The 8,436-nt window shown below is 33.6% G+C and overlaps 1 pseudogene; it reads left to right on the forward strand.

Moving 5' to 3' along the window:
* The first annotated feature begins 286 nt into the window (after positions 1-286).
* On the forward strand, positions 287-2,866 carry LOC133804791 (G-type lectin S-receptor-like serine/threonine-protein kinase LECRK1; annotated as a pseudogene).
* The last annotated feature ends 5,570 nt before the right edge of the window (positions 2,867-8,436 follow it).

Consider the following 8,436-nt stretch of genomic DNA (forward strand, 5'->3'; position numbering starts at 1 on the left):
CTGTGTTAGTTTGAGTAGGGTTCTACGTGGTTGATTTTAAGTTATTTGTATTAAATTAAAAAATATTAAAATTATTCAAAAGAACTGATCATCCCTAGCCTATTGGTTACTAGAAGACATAACTAACACGAGACTTTTGACTGGGATGGTTCCCCAATCATTTTCACAAATGAGTAGCCAATCAACTTAACGTGTATGACCGTCGAAAAGAATTGCAATAGTAATACTGGCTTTTCTATCTAAACCCTCTTCCCCGTCATTTTGTGTTCTCATGTACATTTTTCAACTCCACCTCTCCATTAAATATACCAATGAAGGTATTGAATTCATATATATACTTAGCCGAAACTAGTCTGTCTGCAAACCAAACAGTTCAACTGATTATGGCTGCAATACTTTTGTTCCTTGTTCTAATTACTAAAATCTCTATCTCAACTGCTCAACAAAATAATACCAAAATCAGTCTAGGCTCTTCTATCTCTCCTTCATCCAATAACTCGTATTGGCTATCAGATTCTGGCCAGTTTGCATTTGGGTTCTACAAACAAGGCAATGGTTTTGCTATTGGAATCTGGTTTGACAAGATAAAGGAGAAAACAGTGATATGGACTGCAAACCGAGATCAAAATCCACTCCCACGTGATGCAACACTGCTTTTGAAGGATTTTGCCACGTTGGTTTCCCCTCTGCCTGCTGCCTCAGCTTCAATGCTTGACTCAGGTAATTTTGTCCTCTACAACTCAGATTCTAACATCATATGGCAAAGCTTTGACAGTCCAACAGATACCCTTTTGCCGGGACAACATTTAGAGACGGAAAAAGAGCTCATCTCAGCTGTGTCCGAGACAAATCACTCGTCTGGAAGATTTAATCTGATCATGCAGGCTGATGGTTATCTGGCCCAATACCGTTATATTAGTATTCGCAAACCCTATCATGCTTACTGGGTAACAGGAGTAACGGTAGGAGCATAAAAAATAATTCTGTCTTTGGATCCTAACGGTCAACTAGACTTGCGCAATTCTACAAGCAATAATAGTATTGTAATGATAATTCATAGTGCAGATTGGAGACACCTCGGGAAGAATGTTACCTACCGTCTAACAATTGATGCAGGTGGAATATTAAGATTGTATTCTCACAGTTTGGTTCAGGTCAATAGCAGCTGGAATATTGAATGGAGCCCGCCGATTAGCAATTGTGCTCCTACTGGATTGTGTGGCATGAATGCATATTGTGTTCTTGAAAATGAAGAACCCAATTGTACATGTCTTCCTGGTTTTGATTTCATTGATCAACACCAGAAAAGTTTAGGCTGTGAAAGGAAGACAAGCATAGATTATTGCAAAATTTATGATCACGATACAATTTCGCTTAAGGTATTTAACCAAGTTGTGTGGGAAAACAACTCATACTCTTTTGTTCCAATGAACAACAAGACTGCTTGTGAACAGGACTGCATGGGGGATTGTAACTGCGAAATTGCTACATATACAAACAACATATGCAGCAAACTAACTTTGCCACTGAAATATGCCAAAGCTGAGACAGATATCTACGCAGTGACCATGGTCAAAGTGCTTAATCAAAGTACCGACTCAAGCACAACAGAGATCAAGAAAGGAAGAAGCGAACAAGTTCAAAAGGGATTTTTTATCAGCAGTATTGTATGCATAATATTTTCTATCATTATCCTATTCTTTTCTATGTTTCTATGTTGCAGAAGCAAATTCCACTCTAGTAGAAAGGTTCAGAGAGACTCCAATAAAGGGATATTGAAGGTAGATGAAATACTAACTGTTCGACCATTCACTTTCAACGAGCTTAAAATTGCCACCAATTTTTTCGCCGAACGATTGGGTAAGGGTTCTTTTGGAACGGTCTTTAAAGGAACCTTAAAGTTCCCAGATGGGGAGAGAGCCATTGCTGTTAAAAGACTAGAGAAAATTGCAGTCGAAGGAGAGGTCGAATTCTTAAACGAAGTGAGATCCATTTGTAGAACTCACCATAAAAATTTGGTCCGTCTGCTTGGTTATTGCCACGAAGAAACAAACATGCTTTTAGTATATGATTACATGAGCCACGGATCACTTTCAAACTTTCTCTTCAAATCCAAGATGAAACCCAACTGGAATGAAAGAATAAGAATAGCTTTGGGCATTGCTAGCGGCATCTTATATCTGCATGAAGAATGCGAGAATAAGATAATTCATTGTGACATAAATCCCAACAACATTTTGATCGATGAAAATGGTCATGCTAAAATTGGGGATTTCGGATTGGCAAAACTACTGATGCCGGATCAAACAAGGACACACATTGAAATTAGAGGAACGAGGGGGTTCGTTGCTCCGGAATGGCACAAAGGCCAGCCTATTACAACAAAGGCTGATGTTTACAGTTTTGGAATTGTTCTCTTGGTCATCATATGTTGTCGTCCAAGTGTTGATGTAAGTGTTGGTGATAAAGAAGCCATCTTAGTCGATTGGGTCTACGCGTGTTTCATGAATAATAATTTGGCAAGTCTAATTGAAGATGAAAAAGTGGACGAGCAAGAGCTTGATAGATTGGTGAAGATTGGGCTTTGGTGTATACAAGAAGAGCCAACAGTTCGTCCTGCAATAAAGAAGGTAGTGGCCATGCTTGAAGGGACTCTAGACATACCTATTCCTCCATGTAACGATTCCTCCTCGTATTCCCTGGATATAGCTAATGCTTAAATTTGTTTATAATATTGCATTCGTAGTTTGGTAAAATTGGTAAATTTTATAGAAATATATAATTTTACTTTCCATTAGTGTGATTTTCAAAATATTAATGACCGGAATTAATTTGTAATGTTTTCATATTATTCCTTATTTAGCTTGATTTTGGGAAGTTATATCTTCGTTATATAAAGTAAATATTTTCTACTTGAAATATTTGTCTTTTATTTTTCATGCAGCTCAAGGTAATAAACTTCAGGAAACTGAATGAATTATTTTACTTTTTGTTGAAACACTTTGATGAAATAATGTGATTTGTCTACTTGAATTTTCAACTCAGGAAGCCTAAATAAGAAGTTAAATTTTTTGAGAAATATAAACAAATTAGCTGCAATTATTTGATAGTAAAAGAAAGATAGCACAAAGAGAAGAATAAGAAAGCCAATTATGCCCAAAAGAACTGATTCACCAAAAATGGGTACGTTTTAAATATTTATAACTCGTAAGCGCACAAATCGTATATGAAGTATAATGTTTGTGTAAGGAAGATGTCGAACCCAAATGAATTGACTAAAATAAAAAAAAAACTAATTTAAACAAAAAATAAATAAATTCTAACATAGCTCCAAATATTGATATCACTACAAGAAATCTGACATTTACCTACCAATTTTTTACCTACTTATATTTATTTGTAGGTAAAGATGAGTTTTACCTACCAATATTTAATGGTACGAACTATTCGTAGGTAAATATTGCAAAATATATAAATTATATCAAATTTATATTTTGCTATCAATAAAATTGGTAGGTAAAGAGTTTTACCTACGTATATATTGGAGGGAAAATTTTCAGCTTTTGGAGCTTATTTTTCCCTCCAACTTTATTTTAATTTTTAAAATTTTATTAAAATTAATGATGATGTGTACAACGTTATCCTAGTGTGTGACCATAGTTATTTTATAATTTACACATTTTATCAATACATATATAATATAATAAAAACATAAATAAATTTATTACTTAATATCATTATATACTTATAATCCTAAACCTAACTTATCTCTCAACTCATCTCCATTCTTCCAAACACTCAGTCGCCTCTCTTCTTTCTTCTTTGAGCACTGCCTCTCTCTTCTCTCTTCTCCGAGCCTACCCCAAGCCCCGCCTCTCTCTTCTCTCTTCTCTGAGCCCATGTCTTAGAATAGTCGAGACCCTTCATCTCCATGGATGAATCCAAATGCCTTCACCCGTTTTCTTGAACCCAGACGCCTTGTTTCTGTTATTGAACATGAATGTCTTCATTTATAGTCTTGAACCCAGGCGCCTCATCTCCAATCTTGAACCCAGATTGTTACCGTTCAACCTAAGCCACTGCGTCCATGACTAAGCCTCTATCATGTGCTGTATATGCTTGTGACCCTTTGTTCTCTAAGTACATCTTTGATCTTGAGGCCCTCTGTTCTCTGTAAGTATTTTTTTTTGTTTATTGTTTAGAATATGTGTAGTTAGTAATATCTATTTTGGATTGCTTTGTTTGGATTGAGGATTTTGGATTGCTTGGATGCATGGAGGGTTTTGGATTTCTTGGAAGCTATGAATTTTTCGGACTGGCTGGTGGATTTGAGATTTTCGGATTGAGGTATTTTGTATGAGATCACAATGACTAAATCCCCAATAATCTGAAGGATTAGTGATGTTTCATTAATCTAAGGCATATTTTTCCATGTTTGTATATGCCATGTGTTTTGGATTTTAGGTTTTCGAATTGCATAGTATATTGTTTATATATTTTTTATATTGACAGATTTAGAGTTAGGAAATATATGTTTCTACTCTGTTTTGTTTATTGATATTTTTTTGGATTTGAGATTTTAAGATTATTTGTTATGTTGATATTAGTTTTAGATTTAGTTTTTTTTTTTTGGTGTGTTTCTAATCTGTTTTGTGTCTTTGAAAAGCTTTAAATGTCACAGTTTGTGGCTCTAGAATGTCTTGTATACCTTCATTTTTATCTTGTTTGAAAGCAATAGTTATTAATATTGATGAGTTTTTATAATCTAGATATTTTGATGAGTTTTTATTATCTGTGTAATATTGCCGACTGTGATGGTGAACATTTATCAGTTCTTTGTATTTTGTGTGATTTTGAAATTAAAAGTTTTCGAATTAAAGGTTTATTCCACTGTTATGTAGATTAATTGTTTCTTCTGTAGGGAAATGCAAATCTACTCATCCAAAGGGGGTTTAGTTAGTTTCTAATGAGAGTAACTCATTCATTACTGTCTTACTCTTTTCTCATGCTTGCTTATGATGTATTGTTTCTAATGAGAGTAGCTCATTCATTACTGACTTACTGTTTCTCATTGCTTACATAGGGTTAAATGATAGGCTTTACGGACCTTACTAGGCTCTATGGTTCTCTATGATCCTAGATTTGTTTGAACTAACTTATATGCTTGCTATCTATATATGTATATAAGAAACTAGTTTTTATGATTCTTTTGCAGATTTAAACTTTATTTATTGTTTTATTGAGATAAGGTTTGACAAATTTCTGTTTTGATGATTAGTGTGTTTCGGCTTTGAGTTGTATAGAGTTTTTCAGTTATGTTTCATTGTTGTAATCTGGTTTCACTACAACAAATTTGATATACAATGACTCCCTACAATGTCTTACACCATTGGTGTAAGACATTAAAACTTATCAGGAGTTTTAAATGTCTAATGATGTAAGATATTGAAAGTTTATATTAATGGCTACAATTGGAAGACATTAAAAATGGTGGAAGACGTTGGAAATAGGATGGGGAAGTGGTCATGGGGACATCCAACGTCTCCCATTGGGAGACGTGGGACACGTGGCACGTCTCCTAGTGGGAGACGTTGGATGTATACGGGGGTACATCCAACGTCTCCCACTGGGAGACGTGCCACGTGTCCCACGTCTCCCAGTGGGAGACGTTGGATGTCCCCTGCCCATTTAAACCAAGTTTTCATCTTCTTCCTCACTCATTCGAACCATATACACGGATTGCAAACCAGAGAGCAAAATCGAGAAGAAGGGGGGGCTGCGTTTTTTAGGGTTTTAAAGGTAAGTTTTTTTAATTTTCTTGCTTTTTAGTTAATTATTTGCTAAAAAAATCATAGGTTTAGTATTAGGATGAGTAATATACATGATTTTGTGTTAAGTTTTCATTTTTATGCATTATTTTATACACATTGTAGGATTAGTTTTTCATGGAAGTTTTTTTTTTTTTTATATATATATATATATTTATGTCTTTTTTGTTTTTTTTTTTTTGAATTTAACTTATCACATTGTATAGATTTCATTAGAGTATATATGTTCATGATTTTTTAAAATTTTTAAAATTTTTAATTTCGAAATTTAGATATATTTTTTTTATATATATTTAAACTTTTTTTTTTTGTAAATTGTAACTATTTTATTATATATATAGTTATGTTAAAATAAATTTATTAAATAATTTATAAAATATAAATATATGAAATTTTTTATGTTTTTGTTGATTATTAAGTTTTTAGGTTATGAAATTTTTTATTGATTTTTTGTTTAGGTTATAATTAGAGGCGCATTGGGGTTTTTTTTTTATTTGCTTACCAATATCATTTACTATTATTAGATATTTAGTGATATTTGTTTAGTAATGTTTAATATATTAATTAATTTAATTTCATAGGTTGTGATTTTGGTGGTGAGATTTTAGAGAGTATTTTGCATCAAAATTCCTATATCAATCACACATTTAAGGTAGTTAAGTTTCTAAAATTACAATAATACGTTATATATTGCTAGATATTTAGTGATATTTTATTTATTATTTATTAATTTAATTTTATTGGTTTGTGGATTTAATAGGGAATTTGATTACTAAGTGAAGTAATTTTGCTAGCTTTTGGATTATTAATTGCAAGAGGTACATATAAATTCTCTTACTTCTACTTTTAATATTATTAAACAAATGTTAGTGGAGTTTGAATATCTTAAATATTCATCCATAGTGAAGTAGGTTCTGAGAAATTTGATTGTGTGCTATGGAGCTATAAGGAAGAAACTTATTGTATGGTCTTATTTAATAATGTTGATATATCAAATTATTAGCTTATATATATAACTTTCTGTGAATATTGTTTCACAGGATCATTACCGGCAACTCCAAGCTGAGGGTAAATGGGCACCTGATGGCCCTGATGATGCGCTGACGAGGGCGTTAGGCACTCCTGAGTCTCGAGGACGTGTTAGGGCTGGAGGACACGGTGTGTCCCGCTCAGTATATTGGAATACTCTAACACCTACCTCAACGAAAAATAAATCAAAAGCCTCTTCTTCGAATGATGACATTAGAAAGGAGTTTGAAGAAAGATTTCAAAAACAAGAAGAAGAGCATCGTCAACAAGCACAACGCCTAGAAGAGCGCCTTCAGCAACAAGATGAGCTGTTGAGAAAATTATTGGCCCAACAGAGCGGGTCAGGATCTAACGTTGGAGTCCCACCAGCGCCATCATCATACTATGTGCCCGACCCACCAGTGCCACCAGCGCAGGCATCCTACTATACTCCAGACCCAGTAGTGCCTCAAGTAGAACACCACATTATTGCACTACAATCGCTTTTGCAAGAGGTAATTAAACTTTCTTGAATATTCTGAAACCAAATAAATTTCTTTACTGCTTCAACATTATTATTTGTATATAATATGTTTCTTACGCAGGGCCAAGCATGTCAATTAGCAATTGGTTCGATTTCAAACATTGTTGCATCAGGTAAACTCATTGAAAGAGAGGCAGGCAACAACTTCCAAGTTATAATTACGAGTGTTCTTAAGCCAACCTGTCCTCTCCCATTTGCATATCCTGATTTGGACATGTACATAGTTGCTCAGGCCATTGGGACGCCAATAGCGTGGCCTAAGGATTTTGTCATTATATCTGAAGATGTATATCATGAGGTGATGCCATATTTTTACATAATTATCTTTACAATTCTATATTTGTTTGCAATTTTTTTAATTGTTAATATTATTGTATACAGACTCCCTCTACAAGTAGGACCAAATCGCAACGACCAAGAGCTCCATCAACACACCAACCTTAAGAAAGAAGATGACAGCAAATTCCTCCAACACAATTGGCCCACACTCCATTGGAACGATTACAGAATATCGTATCTCATTGGGATGATGGCGAGTGTGTCAATCTAGGCATAGAGTCTGAAGTTTTTGATCAGGATATGTCTCTGTTGGACCCAAAAGAGGGTGTTTTAAAATTTAAACTCGCAAGTGCACGAATCGTTTCGAAATATAATGTTCATGTAAGTACGAGGTCGAACCCATGGGAGTTGACTAACATCAAAAGAAACTATTTCAAACAGCAATAATATTCTAACCTAGTTCCAAATATTTGATGAGATTTTGTTTTAGAAAAATAAAAGACAAGTAATAAAAAGATTTAAGATTAAATAGAAAAATGGTTTTCAAATGAGATATATAAAATAAGATTATTAAGATTTTAGAATCCCCAAAATGCAAGTTCAATAGTATTTATAAGTATATTGATTCCCAAATTTTAATATAGTTGAAATAAATCACACTATATATTTTTTCAAAATATATTTTCTATTCAAGCACTAGTTACTCTTTCAAAAATGTAGGATTTTTCTTCACTTATATAAGATATAATTTCTAAGCATTAGTTGTGTTACAACCTA

The sequence above is a fragment of the Humulus lupulus genome, chromosome X (assembly GCF_963169125.1).
Source record: "Humulus lupulus chromosome X, drHumLupu1.1, whole genome shotgun sequence".
Classification (NCBI taxonomy): domain Eukaryota; kingdom Viridiplantae; phylum Streptophyta; class Magnoliopsida; order Rosales; family Cannabaceae; genus Humulus; species Humulus lupulus.